At 46.1% G+C, this 18,763-nt stretch overlaps 1 protein-coding gene across 4 annotated transcripts in view; it reads left to right on the top strand.

Annotated features, from left to right (window-relative positions):
• LOC144480582 (casein kinase I-like) overlaps positions 1–18,763 on the top strand; it is a 214,758-nt gene that overhangs the window by 102,195 nt on the left and 93,800 nt on the right. The gene's annotated exons all lie outside the window — the stretch shown is intronic.

Genomic DNA, 18,763 nt, shown 5'->3' with positions numbered 1-18,763 from the left:
TCTATTCTAACATCAAGGCAGCATTTGAAGGAGTTGGCATCAAGGAGCCTGAGCAAAAATGAAAATCAATGGGAATTGGTTGTCGGGGGTTGGATTTGTGGGGAATAGTCTTCACTGGTTGAAGTCATGGTTAGTACAAAGGAGGATGGTTGTAATTGTTGAAGGCCAGTTATCTCAGTGCCAGGACATGGCTGCAGGAATTGCTCAATGTCGTTCTTCTGGGCCTGTTTTTATACTCCATTCTCCTTGCAATACGGCCAACATTTTGTCTTCATCAATGACCTTCCCTCCAGCATAAGGTCAGAATTGGTGATTTTGGAATTGATGACAGTGCTCTGAGTCACTTGCAGCTCTTCATATTGAAGCTGTTTGTACCAACATGCAGCAAAATCTGGACAGCGTTCCAGTGTAGGCTGACCAGGAGAAAATAACATAGGCACCATACAAGTAGCAAGTGATGACCGATAGAGAAATTTACTGAATCATCCACCATCAATACCCTGGGAAGGGTCACCATTGACCAGAAACTTAACTGGACCTGCGTTAAAATATTGTGGCTTACAAGAGCTGATCAAATTGGGAATTCTGTGTAAAGTAACTCATCCTCTGACCCCTCTAAAGGCTCAAGTCCGGAAGGTGATGGAATGCTCCACACTTAACTGAGTGAGGAAGCTGCAAGAAGCTTGACACTCCTGGGCAAAGCAGCCCACTCGATCGGCACAGCATCTGCAAACTTATACATGCATTCCCAGCAACAATAGCAGAGTGTCAGCAGTATGTACCATCTACAAGGTGAACTGAAGCAATTTGCCAAGTCTCCTCCAACAACACCTTCCAAACCTGAATTTTCTGCTACATGGGACAAAGACGTATGGGGAAACTAATGCCTGCAAATACCCCTCCGAGCCACGCACCATCCTTACTTGGAGCCATATGCTGGATCAAAAGCTGGAATTTCATTCCTAACAGCACTGTGGGGGTACCTACACCATTTGAACTGCAGCAGTTCCAGAAAGCAGCTCAGTATCATCCTCTCCAGGGTAATTAGAATATAGCAGTCAGAACACAAGAAATCAGAGTGGGTCATTCAAAAAAGATTATGGCTAATCTGATTCTGGCATTAATGCCACTTTCCTGCCTGTCCAGACTCCTTTGTAGATCAAAGATTTGTCTACCTCAGTGTTTGAATATAGTCACTGACCCAGCCTCTGCAACTCGCTGGGGAAGAGAATTCCACAGAGTAACAACCCTTTGAGAAAAGAAATTCCTCCTCGCCACCGTCTTAAATGGGAGACTCCTTATGCCCTCTACTTTTAGATTCCCCCCACGAGGGGAAAATTCTCTCAGCATCAACCCTGTCAACTTCCCACAGAATAATTTCTGTTTCAATAAGGTTTAAGGTGAGAGGGGAGAGATACAAAAGAGTCCAGAGGGGCAATTTTTTCACTCAGAGAGTGGTGAGCGTCTGGAACGAGCTGCCAGAGGTGGTAGTAGAGACGGGTACAATTTTGTCTTTTAAAAAGCATTTCGACAGTTACGTGGGTAAGATGGGTATAGAGGGATATGGGCCGAATGTGGGCAATTGGGACTAGCTTGGTGGTAAAAACTGGGTGGCATAGACAAGTTAGGCCGAAGGGCCTGTTTTCATGCTGTAAACCTCTACGGCTCTAAGATCACCTCATTCTCCAAACTCCAATGAGTATAGAGCCAACTTGCTGAACATTTCCTTAGAAGAGAATACCTACTTCCTTGGAACAAACCTGTTGAACTTTTCCTGAACTGCCTTCAATGAAGGTATCTCCCTCTTTAACTAAGGAGACCAGAACTGTACACTGTACAGTTTTGTAGGTACAGTATCGTATAGGTGCAGTCTCACCAATGCCCTTCCCTACTTAATTCCCCATGCAATAAAGGCCCACATTCCATTTATCTTAATTACTTGCTGTAAATTGCACACTAGGTTTGAGATTTTTATGAGGACAGCTGGACTCTCTCCCAGAGCATGCTGCAGTCTCCATTTAAACCTGATTTCCTGCTCCATCTTTCCACCATCTTGTTGCACACTGACTCCTGTGTCCTTTTCACAACTTGCTTTCCTGCCTATCTTTAGGGGAGGCAATGGCCTAGTGGTATTATCGCTATACTGTTAATCCAGAAACTCAGCTAATGTTCTGGGGCCCCAGGTTCGAAACCCGCCACGGCAGATGGTGGAATTTGAATTCAGTGAAAAATATCTGGAATTAAGAATCTACTGATGACCCTGAAACCATTGTCGGAAAAACCCATCTGGTTCATTAATGTCCTTGAGGGAAGGAAATCTGCTGTTCTTACCCGGTCTGGCCTACATGTGACTCCGGAGCCACAGCAATGTGGTTGACTCTCAACTGCCCTCGGGCAACTAGGGATGGGCTATAAATGCTGTGTAAGAATTCTCACAACGCCAGATTAAAGTCCAACAGGTTTATTTGGTCGCACAAGCTTTCGGAGCGCCGCTCCTTCATCAGGTGGTGTTGTGAGACTTCTTACTGTGCTCAGTCTAATGCCGGCATCGCCACATCAATAAATGCTGGCCAGCCGGCGACACCCATGTCTCACCAATGAATAAAAGAAAAAACCCTGTAAATGACCCATTTATCCCAACTCTCTCTTTGCTATTCTTGGAGTTCACCAATCCTCTGTTGATGTATTACCCCCAACATCATGAGCCACAATGCCAATGGAAGGCAGCACCGGGGTAAGAAAGATTCTCAGCCTAGAAATGCGCTGTACGGTTTTACATTAACCGTGAATGTCTGGCTGCTTCTACTGTGTCCTCAGCTGAAACAGGATCAAAGCCAAATAGAGTAAGTGCTCTGACACTGGGAATGGAAGGTTCAGGAGCGCCTGTCCAAGTTCACACCATCAGTTGTCCCATCAGTGTTTTTCGAATTTGTTAGGTGAAAAGATTTTTGTGAGACTCGGAGCAACAACATCAACTTGCATTCATGTAGCACCTTTAATGCAAAAAAGTGCTTCACAGGAGAATTATCAAACAGAATTTGACACTGAGCCACAAAACTTGGAAAGTGAGCTGCGTAAGGCATGTTAATTGTTACATGTTAATATTTTGGAGGTAGTTCTGGGAAGATTAAAGTTGTGATGGTAAGGTAACTAAAACGCTGAGCTTTGCCAGGTAACCTAATAGAAAATGGCAGTTCAGCAGGTTATCCATGCTTGTTTAACAGAGTCAGAATAGAAGAGATGGACTCATTAAACAGTCGAGCAGGCTTACTTTGCTGGAGGGCGGCACAGTGGTTAGCACTGCTGCCTCACAGCTCCAAGGACCTGGGTTCGATTTTCAGCTTGGGTCACTGTCTGTGTGGAGTTTGCACGTTCTCCCTGTGTCCGCGTGGCTTTCCTCCGGGTGCTCCGGTTTCCTCCCACAGGCCAAAGATGTGTTGGTTAGGTGCATTGGCCGTGCTAAATTGTCCCTTAGTGTCCTGGGATGTGTAGGTTAGAGGGATTAACGGTGTGGATATGTGGGTTACAGGGATAGGGCGTAGGTGGGATTGTTGTCAGTGCAGACTTGATGGGCCGAATTGCCGCCTTCTGCACTGTAGGAATTCTATGATTCTATGAACTGGAGACTTGATGTCTACACTGCTTACAAAAAAGTGCAGTCCAGAGAGATGCTGTATTTTAGGAATTGGATCTAAATGAGTTTAAAAGCATTCAATGAACCCTGAAAGGCAATGTCTTCATGGAGAGGAGTTGAAGTTCAAGAAGGTTCTCTGGTTACAGTTTATCTGTAAGTTTGCTGGAAAAGGAGGTTGGTTGTAGTTTGGACCTCATCTGCAGCTTGCAGAGAAGTCCTGGGAGGCTGTTAGCAGGCTCCAGGCAGCTCGTGCTCAGAGAGGTCTTGAATCATAGAATCCAACAGTGCAGAAGGAGGCCATTCGGCCCATCGAGTCTGCACCGACCACAATCCCACCCAGGCCCTAGCCCCATAACCCCATGAGCTTACCCTAGCTAGTCCCCCTGACACTGAGGGGCAATTTAGCATGGCCAATCCACCTAACCCGCACATCTTTGGACTGTGAGAGGAAACCGGAGCACCCGGAGGAAACCCACGCAGGGAGAATTGAACCTTGTAGAATTGAGTTGAGTGAGCGGGTAACTAGAGGCGAGTGCAGCTTTGTGAATCCCATTGAGCACCATCTCAGGAAGCAACATTGAGCCATTGCGTGTTGAGGTATTCAGAGTTGGAGCGGTTTTTGAAGGAATTCGGGAGACTGGACCTTCGAGAGTGAAGAGATTAAATCTGTCAGCGGGAAACAGAGTTTTAGTGAAATATTAGCGACTCACCGCGGTCACTGACATCTGGGTGAATTGCTGAGAAATCCGTAGGCTCTGTCTTGGTCACATCTGCCATTTAACGAGCAGTACGGGGTGTTCGACAACTGTTTGCCTCATGTTTACCTCATGTTAATTCTGAATCATGGAATTTACAGTGCAGAAGGAGGCCATTTGGACCATCGAGCCTGCACCAACAACAATCCCACCCAGGTACCATCCCTGTAACCCCACGTATATACAGTCCCAATCCTCCTGACACTAAGGGGCAATTTACCATGGCCAGTCAACCTTACCTGTACATTGTCCTCCCCATGTCTGTGTGGGTTTTCTCCGGGTGCTCCGGTTTCCTCCCACACTCCAAGGATGTGCGGGTTAGGTGGATTGGCCATTCTAAATTGCCCTTAGTGTCAGGGGGACTAGCTAAGGTAAATGCATGGGGTTACGGCAATAGGGCCTGGGTGGGATTGTGGTCAGTTCCGACCCGATGGGCCGAATGGCCTCCTTCTGCACTGTAGGGATTCTATGATTCTATCCTAGGACTGTTGAATGTTGTGGTATGCGATATATATCATAAATTGTTCTACTTTTCAGAGTCGGTATAGTAAATTTTATTTTGTTCATTTAAAATTGTGGAATCTTGTGACTTTATTCTCCAAATGGGTAGCTGGGATTTCAAATATTGGCCACTTCAAGCATTAACTGGATTGTAACAGACCAGTGAAGCTAGGCTTTATGGAGTGCTGAATCTGGGAGAGGGGCAGAAAGGTTTAGGGAGTGCCCTGAGTTTGGGACGAGGTTGTCAGCAGACAATTGGATGAAAAATAGGAATGTGCAAGAGACCAGGATAGAAGGGAAGCCGATTATTGTCTTTCTACTTAACTGAACATCTAAATTGAGGGGAATTTTCTGAAATAGGTGTGGCCTTTTTGTGTGCTCTAAGCATTTTGTACCGTGACTAAATGCAAGTAAGTTAATTAAAGGGAAAATTTGAAAAGGTCGTTCTGCCTGACATCGTTCAAGCTGTGTGCCTGAGGGGCTGGACGTGTGTTGTGAATATCAACAGATGCTTCTATTCTGAAAGCCATCCAGGAAAGCCGCAGGAAATTCCTCAGACTGAAGTGATGGACACCTGTTATCAGGATCTGATACCCTCCATCTGGCCAAGTATCTGTCCAGTGTTCAGAAATCTGAGTCAGTCCATGTTGCAATGCCATCCTCAGGGAGTGAGGTGAACATGCACTCCCTTTCCACCACTGAGCCTCTGTTGGAGATGGCACCAGTTAAAACAATCTGAACATCTATCCCTGGTCTGGAACCGCACCCTTCTCTGCCCTGGATCCTGGTTAGCACTCTTGTCCCAACTGTTCCTTCTCATTTCATCGTAATTTCATGCACCAATTGACCGAAGATCCTTAGACAGCAGCTTCCAAACCCACGGCCACTTCCATCTCGAAGGACAAGGGCAGCAGATACATGGGAACACCACCACCTGCAAGTTCCCCTCCAAGCCACTCACCATCCTGACTTGGAAATATATCTCACAACACCAGGTTAAAGTCCAACATGCTTATTTGTCATCACGAGCTTTTGGAGCGCTGCGCCTTCATCAGATGAGTGGTAGTGGCCACTTGCCTCATAGAGCTTTACAGCATAGAAACAGGCCCTTCGGCCCAACTTGTCCATGCTGCCCTTTTTTTTAAAACCCTGAAGCTAGTCCCAATTGCCCATGTTTGGCCCATATCCCTCTATACCCATTTTACCCATGTAACTAAATGCTTTTTAAAAGACAACATTGTACCCGCCTCTACTACTACCTCTGGCAGCTTGTTCCAGCCACTCACCACCCACTGTGTGAAAAAATTGCCCCTCTGGACCTGATGAAGGAGCAGCGCTCCGAAAGCTCGTAATACCAAATAAACCTGTTGGACTTTAACCTGGCGTTGTGAGACTTCTTACTGTGCCCACCCCAGTCCAATGCCGGCATCTCCACATCATGGAAATATTTTGGCCGTTCCTTCACAGTCGCTGGGTCCAAATCCTGGAATTCCCTCCCTAACAGCATTGTGGGTCAACCCACAGAACATGGACTGCAGCGATTCAAGAAGGCAGCTCACCACCACCTTCTCAAGGGCAACTAGGGATGGGCAATAAATGCTGGCCTAGCCAGTGACACCCATGTCCCATGGTGGAATTAAAAAAAGTAGTTTAAAATATTGCCACCACAGGGCTGTGACATCAGCAGGTAGAGTCCATCACAGATGGGAGAACAAGCTCAGGCCTCTAAATGTCGTGTTTCCCATCAATATCATGGCACTTGACTATTTTGGAGAGACTGGTGAACATCTTAATGTCCCCACTGTGTTCGCTGTTTATGGAGACATTGGTGCTTTACCCCTTGACCCAACCATCAGAAAAGAAAATGACAGGTCTCCCATTTAAGATGGAATTCTCTTCCACAGGAAGCAGTGGTGACTGTCATTGGACTTCTTCAAGGCTGAGTTAGACAGATTCCTGATAGCTGTGGGGGCAGACAGGAAAGTGGAGTTGAGAGGCCCCAGTCAGATCAACCATGATCTTATTGCATGGCAGAGCAGGCCTGAAGGGCCTAATCGCCTCCCCCTGCTCCCAAATCCTCTGTCCCTGTGTTATAACTTCTGAAAGAATCAAAGTTTGCTTATTTCTAATCTTGAAGTGTCATAGTTCAGAACTTGTGACAGCTGTGACATCATAGAATCCCTATAGTGCAGAAGGAGGCCATTTGGCCCATCGAGTTTTCAGCGAATCAACATCTCACCCAGGCCCACCACCGCCCCATTTCCATAACCCCACATATTTACCCTGCTAATCCCCATAATTTACACATCTTTGGACACTAAGGGGCAATTTAACATGGCCAATCCACCTAACCTGCCCATCTTTGGGCACTAAGGGACAATTTAGCATGGCCAGTCCACCTAACTTGCACATCTTTGGACACCAAAGCCAAAAACGTATTTATGTCCCTTTAATAAACTTAATGTCCTCAATCAGATCAATTTGGCCAAATTAGATCGCCCATGTGGGTTCAGTGGCCCTGCTGAAGGCTGCACAGTTCTAAAGCTGCCTCACTGTTAATTTTGGTGCCCAGTTAAGTTATGAATAATAGGATAATGGTACTTGCTGAATGAAAAGCTCCATCTGTGCAACTGTATTCGCCAAAACCTCTCCTACAAAGCTCTACATTATTCTGTCAGTGTGCCCTAATATTGAATAAATGAACTGTTCCGCAAGTCATCAGTAACAAAGAGAGTTACTTGCACACAAACATATCAAGAGTACTGGGTGTTACTAGCTCTCAGGCTGACTTTTCAAGCCCGGACAGTATTCCTTTTGTTTTCCTTGCTCGAGAATTAATCGACAAGACATTTATTCCTACCCCCAGTCTCCAGCTTCCAACAGCGTCTCCAGAACCACATCCTTTCCATGTGACCATTTTCAACCCCAGGGCCGCTGGAAATGGACAGATAATGCACGATGGCGTAAATGGAATTTCTAAGATAACCGAGACTTGAATGGATTGTTGTTTATTGCAGATTATATTAGAAAGGTGCGTTCTAAGTGGCTCATCAGGAGGTGAAGTGGAGTTGTTTCAGTAAGGAATTCCCCAGCACAAGTCTTGGACAGTTTGTAGATATGACTGCTGACTAGGAGAGGTTGATGGGATGAATGCCCGAAAGACCAGCAATAGAGTTTGTCCTGACCATGAGGGGATAGAATGAGAACTTAATACAGCTACAGGGAGAACCTAGCACTAATATAGGTCAGTGAGCGATGGAATAATGGGTGTGAGGTTGGTGGATGATGGGGATAACATCAGAGCACAGGCTGAGCTGATCCTTATGGGGATGGAGATTGGGAGGTGGGCATTAGGATAATTGAGTTTGGTTTGATTTGATTTATTATTGTCACATGTATTAATATACAGTGAAAAGTATTGTTTCTTGCATGCTATACAGATAACGCATACCGTTCATAGAGAAGGTAAGGAGAGGGTGCAGAATGTACTGTTACAGTCATAGCTAGGGTGTAGAGAAAGATCAACTTGATGTGAGGTAGGTCCATTCAAAAGTCTGACAGCAGCAGGGAAGAAGCTGTTCTTGAGTCGGTTGGTACGTGACCTCAGACTTTTGTATCTTTTTCCCGACGGAAGAAGATGGAAGAGAGAATGTCCGGGCTGTGTGGGATCCTTAATTATGTTGGCTGCTTTGCCGAGGCAGCGGGAAGTGTAGACAGAGTGAATGGATGGGAGGCTGGTTTGCATGATGGACTGGGCTTCATTCACAACCCTTTGTAGTTTCTTGCAGTCTTGGGAGAGCAGGAGCCATACCAAGCTGTGATACAACCAGAAAGAATGCTTTCTATGGTGCATCTGTAAAAGTTGGAGAGAGTCATAGCGGACATGCCAAATTTCCTTCGTCTTCTGAGAATGTAGAGGCGTTGGTGGGCTTTCTTAACTATAGTGTCGGCATGGGGGGGCCGGGACAGATTGTTGTTGATCTGGACACTTAAAAACTTGAAGCTCTCGACCATTTCTACTTTGATGTAGACAGTCTTTAGGTAAAAAATGTATGGGGCTGAAGGTTTAATCAGAGACAGAGGTGAAAGGTGATATGGGATGGGAGGAATGAAGTTAGAAACTTAACTGGATTGAATAGGACACTGAAGTTACAAACAGTCTGATTCACCCTGGGATGGTGGGTAAGGAGAGGAATTAAATTCATGGCGAGGGGACATAGTTTGTGGTGAGGCTTTGATCCTGCCGGGTTCGCTGGAGGAAATTGCAGCTGATTAAAGGTGAGCGGTCTGACGGGGTGGAGTGAGGTGGTGAAGAAGCAGGTCGTCAGCAAAGACAGAAAAACTTCGATTCCCCGAGCAGCTTTTATGACCTTGAGATGTCCCGAAGCAAACAGCGGAGGAATGACTTTTAGAAGTGTTGTCACTGTTGTAATGTCAGAACATAATCCCATGATTTCAGGTGAGGTTGCCAAGTGGCATGAGGAAGAGGAGGAAGCTAAGGATAGTCGCTTGGGGACCGTAGAAGTAATGATGTGGAGTTGAGACGCCCTGACCCCAGTCAAATAGGGAAGATTAGCATCTACTGTGCCTCGTCCCAATGATCTGGACCACAGAGAGACAGATCATTGAAAGAGGGCAGTTAGTCAAAGGCTGCAAAGAGGTAAATGAGGGATAATGTATGACCGTCATAGCCACATAGTCATCAGTGACTTTGGTTAAGTACGATGGCAGGGTCAAAACTGAATGAAGAAATTCAAAAATGAAACTGAAAAGTAGATATGCAGATGTTTGGGAGGTAACAACCCGTTTGGGAGAAGAAAGGGGAGTTGGAGAAATGGGTGGGAAGGAGGGGTGGAGGGCATTGATTTTAGTAGCAAAGGAATAAGGTAGATTTAAAAAGAAGGAATCATTTTCACTGATGGCTGCACTGGGGGTCCGGAAAGACAGATGGTCAACAGGATCGAAGCAGCAAGAGGTGGGTCTCAGGACCAAGATAGGATTGGAAAGAAATTGATGGAGGAAATACTGGAGAACAGTGTGGGTTTGTGGCTAACTGGAGCTTGGATGATGGCTTGGCAAGGGGATCACCAACAGAGCCAACTGTGTGGAGGATTTCAATTGGTGTGAGAAAGTCATGAGTTTGTTTGCTCTCTAGCTCAGGGCTGTTGCTTCTCAGAGAACTGTGTGTGTTCAGAATGAATTAGCTTATATATGTACCTTTCATGTCTTCAGGCTGAAATTTCACAGAAAAGGGATTAGTGTAGTCACTGCTGCTATGTCCAATCTTAGCAACCAATTGTGCTCAGCAAGATCCCACACAAAAAACAATGAAATGGATGATCAGTTCTCCCCTTTTGGCATTGTTTGTTGCGAGCTGCATGTTGGCCAGGGCACTCTGAGAAATCCCCTACTTTGCATAGTAGAGTGGGATCCATTGCACGCACTCCAGCAGACAGACAGGGTTTCAATTTATAATACAGGACTCCCTCTCAAGTGTCAACCTGAAGCATGTGCAGTGGGGCTGCATCCACTTTCGATTCCTAAGTCAGCGTGTTTCTGATTTTCTTAATTCTCTCCAATGAAGCTGCCTGGCTCAGCATGTCGAATCAGTCTGCCCATTTCTCTCAGGTTTTTGCTTGCCCGTGGGGTTATTCTGTGGGATGAAGAAGTCCTTGCTTCCTCCAAATACCAATTCAAAGGTACTAGTTGGCTAATGAAGGGCAGGGGTTTGCCGAGTGGTGTTATCGCTAGACTATTAATCCAGAAACTCAGCTAATATTCTAGGGACCCGGGTTCGAATCCAAAAAAAAGAAAAAATGATCTCTTTATTCATTCATGGGACATGGGTGTCGCTGGCTGGCCAGCATTTATTGCCCATCCCTAGTTGCCCTTGGAGGGCAGTTGAGAGCCAACCACATTGCTGTGGCTCTGGAGTCACATGTAGGTCAGACCAGGTAAGGATGGAAGATTTCCTTCCCTAAAGGACATTAGTGAAGCAGATGGGTTTTTCCGACAATGGTTTCACGGTCATCGGTAGATTCTTAATTCCAGATTTTTATTGAATTCAAATTCCACCAGCTGCCGTGACGGGATTCGAACCCGGGTCCCCAGAACATTAGCTGAGTTTCCACATTCCTTGCCCTAACTTCCTTGTTAGTCAAGCATCTTATCTACTCCTGCCTTCAAAATATCCAATGACCCTCCCTCTAAAACTCGCCGGGGACGAGATTTCCAAAGATTCACAAGCCTTTGAGTTTAATAGTCTAAATAATACCATTAGGTCTTCCCATGGTTCACTGATTCCTTTAGGGAAGGAAATCTGCCGTCCTTACCCGGTCTGGCCTACATGTGACTCCAGAGCCGCAGCAATGGATCTTGGGGCAACTAGGGATGGGCAATAAATGCTGGCCAGCCAGCAATGCCCATGTCCCAAGAATGTATAAAAAAATTAAAAACTTAAATTTGGGATATTGAAAGAGTGTGAGTATTTTCATTAATTTAATTTGCATACCTTCGTTGTTTTGTTCCATCATTTGCCAGATTTGACGATATTTGTTTTTTCACACTGGCTGCAGACAATGTAAATCAAGTTTAGACATTCTGTCCCATGCCTCAAGATTGAGAATGGAGCAGCAGAATTTCAGATAGATCGCAGTATTCTATTTCTCACTCAATCGCACCCGTGTATTAATCAGACCTCGCTGTCTCCTATTACTTTCTCCATCCTCCCCGTTGTGTGTTGGCCTCTTGCTCCACCCTCGCCTAGGACCTGTGGACAGGACAAGGACAGGACAAGACTGTGGATCGTGATTATCCTCTTCCCTGCACGCCACTTCCCCAAACGAGTTAAACTCCAGTGCTGTATCATTCAGGAACCTGGAATTTAAAAGGTTATTTAGGTTTCACGATAGTTAAACATTATTGCGAATGCATGTACTCATGAGTTAGGAGCAGGAGTATGCCATTCAGCCCCTCCAGCCTGCTCTGTCATTCAAGAAGATCGTGGCTGATTTGATTGTGGCCTCAACTCCACATTCCTTGCCTATCGCCCTTGTTAGTCAAGCGTCTTACCTACTCCTGCCGTAAAAATATCCTCTAAAACTCTCTGGGGGCGAGGGTTCCAAAGATTCACAAGCCTCAGAGAAGCAAAAATGTCGTCTTGTCTCTGTTTTCAATGAGAGACTCCTTATCTTTAAGGTGTGTCCCCCCAGTTCTAACTTTTGGTTTGCTTTCCCAAACCTTTTAGCTGGACAATATGAGTTGGCACTCGTATGCAACAAATTGTTTGTAACAAAATCTCCTCGGGCAAAACAAGGGAGTCACTAAAAGGCGTGGGAGCAGAAGTAGGCCATTCGGCCCATCGAGTTTCATCTGCTATTCAATGAGATCTGATATGATAATTCTCAACTCCACTTTCCTGCCTTATCCCCATAACCCTTGATTTCCTTACTGATGAAAAATCTGTCTATCTCAGCCTTGAACATACTTAGTGACCCAGCCTCTCCAGTCCTCTGCAGTAAAGAATTCCACAGGTTCACTACACAAGATATTGAGATAGCTAGAAGAGATAGAATCCCTACAGTACAGAAGGAGGTCATTCGGTCCATCGAGCCTGCACTGACAACAATCCCTACCCCCATAACCCCACATTTATTTACCCTACTATTCCCCCCCCGAAACTAGGGGCAAATTAGCATGGCCAACCAGCCTAACCTGCACATCTTTGAGTGTGGGAAGAAACCAGTGAACCCGGAGGAAACCCACACAGATACGGGGAGAACGTGCAGACTCCACACAGACTGTGACCCAAGCCGGGAATCGAACACAGGTCCCTGGCGCTGTGAGGCAGCAGTGCCAACCACTGTGCTGCCCTCAGAGAAAAAATTCCTCCTCATCGCTGTCTTAAATGGATGACCCACTTACTCTGAGATGATGCCCTCTGGCCCTAGAATCTCCTACAAGGGGAAACAACTTCTCAGCATCTATCCTGTCAAGCCCCCTGAGAATCTGATATGTCTCAATAAGGTCGCCACTCATTATTCTAAACTCCAATGAGTACAGGCCCAACCTACTCGACCTCTCCTCATAAGTAAATCCCTCCATACCTGGAATCAACCTAGTGAACATTCTCTGGACTGCCTCCAAGGCCAGTATAGCTTTCCCTTGTATAGGGGACCATAACTGTTCACAGTATTCCAGGTATGGTCTAACTAGTGTCGTATAAAGTCTTAGCAAGACTTTCCTATTTTTATACTCCATTCCCTTTGAAATAAAGGCCAACATTCCATTTTCCTTCCCTGTTACCTGCTGACCTTGCATGCTAGCCTTTGCGATGTGTGCATGAGGAGCTCCAATCTCTGTGTCGCAGCTTCCTGCAGTCTTTCTCCACTTGAATAATGCTATCAAACAACATTCACCACTGAGCTGCATAAATAGATCTAACGGGCAAAAAGTTGGTCATAGAGGTTTTAAGGGGAGAGAGGCCTTGGGAGGGAATTCCAGAGTTTTAAGACCCGGGAACTGAAGGCTTGGCCACTGGCGGTGGGACTGTCTGTGTGGAGTTTGCACATTCTCCTCGTGTCTGCGTGGGTTTCCTCCGGGTGCTCCGGTTTCCTCCCACAGTCCAAAGATGTGCGGGTTAGGTTGATTGGCCAGGTTAAAAATTGCCCCTTAGAGTCCTGGGATGCGTAGGTTAGAGAGATTAGTGGGTAAAATATGTGGGGGTAGGGCCTGGGTGGGATTGTGGTCGGTGCAGACTCGATGGGCCGAATGGCCTCCTTCTGCACTGTAGAGTTTCTATGTTTCTATGTTTCTAATTAAATAAGGAATGTGCAAAAGGCCAGAATTGGAGGTTGCAGAGGAGGTTACAGGTGAAAATACCATTGCCATGTTCCCAAGCATCCAACAGGCAGTGAGTGGGTTGCTGTTGGATTTAGCATCATGATGATGTGAGAGAACAAAACTGCCCACCAAAGCCTCTACTTTCTCAGGAGGCTAAGGAAATTCGGCATGTCCACTACGACTCTCACTAATTGTTACAGGTGCACCATAGAAAGCATCCTTTCCGGATGTATCACAGCTTGGTATGGCTCCCGCTCTAACCAAGACCGCAAAAAACTGCAAAGGATTGTGAACATAGCCTAGTCCATCACGCAAACCAGCCTCCCATCCATTGATTCTATCTATACTTCCCGCTGCCTTGGAAACGCAGCCAGCATAATCAAGGACCTGACGCACCCCGGACATTCTCTCTTCCACCTTCTTCCATCGGGAAAAGGATACAAAAGTTTGAGGTCACATACCAACCGACTCAAAGCTTCTTCCCTGCTGCCATCAGACTTTGAATGGACCTACCTCATATTAAGTTGATCTTATCTCTACACCCTAGCTATGACTGTAACACTACATTCTGCACTCTCTCCTTTCCTTCTCCCCATGTACTCTATGAATGGTATGCTTGGTCTGTATAGTGCACAAGAAACAATACTTTTCACTTTATCCCAATACATGTGACAATAAATCAAATCAAAAACTTAGGAGAGCGCTGAATTCCGAGCATCACTCAATAATTCAGTTCAGTCACCCTCGTTTAATTTGTCTTGCCTGAATAATCTTGGTGTTTTTTAAACTCTCTACAATTAGTGGCTAGAATTCTGAATCTTTAGTGGTCTTAAGGCTGTAATTGTGTCAGGAGATTCTGATGCTGCAAGCTGTGAGCAAAATCTGATGGGTGTCTCTTAAGCGTCAGGATTAGTCGCAATGTTCGAGCGTTCAGTGTCAAAAATTATTTATGTAAATCTGTGTAATCGTCTTTACGAAATGAAAGCCACTTGAAAAGAAGTAGATAAAATTACACTAAGATTGCTATCTTTACCTAATTAAAGATAATTGTTTTTTTAAGCTTTCTTTATTGTGTGGCCCTGGGATTTAGGTGGATCATGGAGACACACTTGTACATCTACCAGTGAGACGGGCAATGCAAATTAATTTACTGGAACTGAATGTAGCTGTGTTTTGGGTTACACATCATAAGCAAGTGTCCGGTACAGAGGATGAATGGTTATTAATCACTGCACAGTCTGAGTGTATGCCAGGAGCCAAGGCTGAAGCTATAAGACCCCCCCCCCCCGGGTGGAGTTTTCCTGTCCCGCCCGCCGTGGGAATCGTAACGGGCGGGACACAGACCATGCGTTGATCTCGGGGGGGGATTTTCCGACCTTGGGGCGAGCGCGGCCGGAAAATCCTGCCCCCTTTTGCTTTGGTTAACCTTTAGCATGCAGCCTGTTACTTGTACAGTCTGAGACTCGCCACTGGACCTGTCGGGTGCATACACTGTCCTTGTTCTGTGGTCCTTGCGCTGTGCCTTCTCAGCTCATATACAAAGCTCCCCTATGCACCTCTCCACTCCTGCAGCTCCGTGTGGGAATTGGCTTCATTCCCATCTCGGGGAAACCCTATCTGGTTCCGTCAAGACCCTTGTCAAACCTGGCTTAATGGTTGCCGTGCATGTTCCATTTTCTCCTGGCAGCCACCTCATCTGAACCCCAGCTTTAAAGCTTCCCGCATCGTTCGCCCTTCCCTGAAGCTTTGCTGTACATTGAGAGATTATTGGTACAAAAACCAGCCGGCTGCAAATGACTATTGATCATCTCCATCTAATGGACATTGCCGTAGCTAGAAATGCAATTCAGATGGGAGAGCAAAGATTTTTCGTTAGATGTGAACATTGAATCAGCAAAATAATGCATTTTGTGGGATATTTTCAAGTGTGTCAGAACTGCAACTATTTAACACTGGAGGAACCATTTGATTTTGATTTATTATTGTCACATGTATTAACATACAGTGAAGAGTATTGTTTCTTACGCACTATACAGACAAAGCATACCGTTCATAGAGAAGGAAAGGAGAGAGTGCAGAATGTAGTGTTACAGTCATAGCTAGGGTGTGGAGAAAGATCAACTTAGTGCGAGGTAGGCCCATTCAAAAGTCTGAAGGCAGCAGGGAAGAAGCTGTTCTTGAGTCGGTTGGTACGCGACCTCAGACTTTTGTATCTTTTTCTCGACGGCAAAAGGTGGAAGAGAGAATGTCCTGGGTGCGTGGGGTCCTTGATTATGCTGGCTGCTTTCCCGAGACAGCGGGAAGTGTAGACAGAGTCAATGGATGGGAGGCTGGTTTGCGTGATGGACTGGGCTTCGTTCACGACCCTTTGTAGTTTCTTGCGGTCTTGGGCAGAGCAGGAGTCATTCCAAGCTGTGATACAACCAAAGAATGCTTTCCATGGTGCATCTGTAAAAGTTGGTGAGAGTCGTAGCGGACATGCCAAATTTCCTTAGTCTTCCAGTCAAAACCATACGAAACCAGTTAAATCATACCAACATACGAGATACAAGTAGACCATTCGGCCCCTTGAACCTATCCAATAAGATCATGGCTGATCTGACTGTGGTCTCAACTCCACATTTCCGCCTCCCCCGCTAGCTATTGCTGCCCATGCAAAGAGCCTGCATAAGCAGCTTGTATTAGAGTCAGCCTTGCTGAATCCTGAGTGTACAGGGGTGCTGGGTGAAAGCGGGGATGTTTAGCATTGTGTAGCACTGCCACCAGGACTGTGCGCACTTCACCAGCTCAGCAGAGACTCATTTGAAATTCATCACTCCTTTCAATCCAACAAGGTTTCAATTTTTGATGTGACTGTAGTGAGCGCCCTATTAGACACTTAGTGTAGTTTGACCCCAGTCACCAGATAGTGACAGATGTGGAACACTCATGATTGCATCTGTCGCTCTGGCGGACTGCCAGTTGCTACGGCTGAGCATAGCTCTAGAGTTACTAAGCCATCAGCAAAGGTTATCTCCTCCACTTCCTTGTAATGCTTGCACGTGACGGATGGTGTTTACACTCTGCTCGGGGTAACGGAGGAATCATTGCTCGATTATTGATTCCCAGTGCTCCAGGCAACCACAGCCCTGTAGACCCAGCCATGTCTGATTGGTCAAATCTTTGGAGAATCAAGGCCCACCTTCCTGGCGTGCGCACACCTCACTTCAAGGCCCATCCCCTCCGTCCGCAATTATGGATCAAATAGCCGTTCTCCTCTGAAGCACCTTGGGGCATTTCTATCTATAATACAAGTATCTTTTTAGTATCAATGACTCCTAATTGGGATTGGTGATCACTGGAGGAACAGTGAGATTATGTTTCACTTTTTAACCGTGCAGAAGGAGGCCATTTGGCCCATCATACCTGTGCTGGCTAACTGCAAGGGCAACTCAGCTAGTGTCACAGCCCCATCGTTTCCCTGTCTTCCCCTAAATGCTTCAGATAATCTGATTCTTTCTGAAAGCCATGATTGAATCTGTCTCTATCACACTCTTAAGGCAGCACTAACTGTACGCTTCATGTCCGCGCTAATTAAGTTGACAGTAGTGTCCTAAAGCCTGAAGTGTCCCTCTCCAACTCCTCCCCCATCCTCAGCCACTTCAACCAGGAAGAAATGAATTGTCTTGCAGGCGCAACAGGTGATCAAGAAGGCAAATGGGATGTTGGCCTATATCGCAAGGGGGATAGAATATAAAAGCAGAGATGTCTTGCTGCATCTGTACAGGGCATTGGTGAGGCCACAGCTGGAATACTGTGTGCAGTATTGGTCCCCTTATTTGCAGAAGGATATATTGGCCTTGGAGGGAGTGCAGAGAAGGTTCACCAGGTTGATACCAGAGGTGAGGGGTGTTGATTATGAGGAGAGACTGAGCAGATTGGGTTTGTACACGTTGGAATTTAGAAGGCTGAGGGGAGATCTTATAGAGACCTATAAAATAATGATGGGGCTGGAATAGGGTAGAGGTGGAGAGATTCTTTCCACTTAGAAAGGAAACTAGAACTAGAGGGCACAGCCTCAAAATAAAGGGGGGTCAGTTTAGGACAGAGTTGAGGGGGAACTTCTTCTCTCAGAGGGTGGTGAATCTCTGGAATTCTCTGCCCACTGAAGTGGTGGAGGCTACCTCGTTGAATATGTTTAAATCACGGATAGATGGATTCCTGATCGGTAAGGGAATTAGGGGTTATGGGGATCAGGCGGATAAGTGGAATTGATCCACTTCAGATCAGCCATGATCTTATTGAATGGCGGGGCAGGCTCGAGGGGCTAGATGGCCTACTCCTGCTCCTATTTCTTATGTTCTTATGTAAATGGGCATCATTCATTAAGATGCCTTTGGAACAAGTGTAGTCATACAGACAATCAGCTCCGTGAGCAATTCTGTTCTGTCTAGCGAGGCAAGAATTAGAATGTTATAATTATTCTCAATCCCCTCGGCTGAGGAGAGGGAGGAGGTTAGCCAGCTGACTATTGATCCCTGCCTCTAGCAAGCAGCACACAATGAAAATATGAAATTAAACTGCAAAACCAATTAGTTGAGTGTTAAAATTACTTGTGAGCATAGTGGTACAGTGATTAGCAATGCTGCCTCACAGCGCCAGGGACCCGGGTTTGATTCCCGGCTTGGGTCACTGTCTGTGCAGAGTCTGCACATTCTCCCCGTGTCTGCGTGGGTTTCCTCCGGGTGCTCCGGTTTCCTCCCAGAGTCCGAAAGACGTGCTGGTTAGATGCATTGGCCGTACTAAATTCTTGCTCAGTGTACCCGGACAGGCGCCAGAGTGTGGCAGCTAGGGGATTTTCACAGCAACTTCATTGCAGTGTTAATGTAAGCCTTACTTGTGACACTAATCAAATTTATTTATTTTTTAAAGACTGAGTTCATAGAAATCATAGAAACCCTACAGTGCAGAAACAGGCCATCCGGCCCATCAAGTCTGCACCGACCACAATCCCACCCAGGCCCTACCCCCATATCCCTACACATATTACCCG

The sequence above is a fragment of the Mustelus asterias genome, chromosome 29 (genome assembly GCF_964213995.1).
Source record: "Mustelus asterias chromosome 29, sMusAst1.hap1.1, whole genome shotgun sequence".
NCBI classification, from domain to species: Eukaryota; Metazoa; Chordata; class Chondrichthyes; order Carcharhiniformes; family Triakidae; genus Mustelus; species Mustelus asterias.
This window is presented reverse-complemented; position numbering and strand designations above follow the sequence as displayed.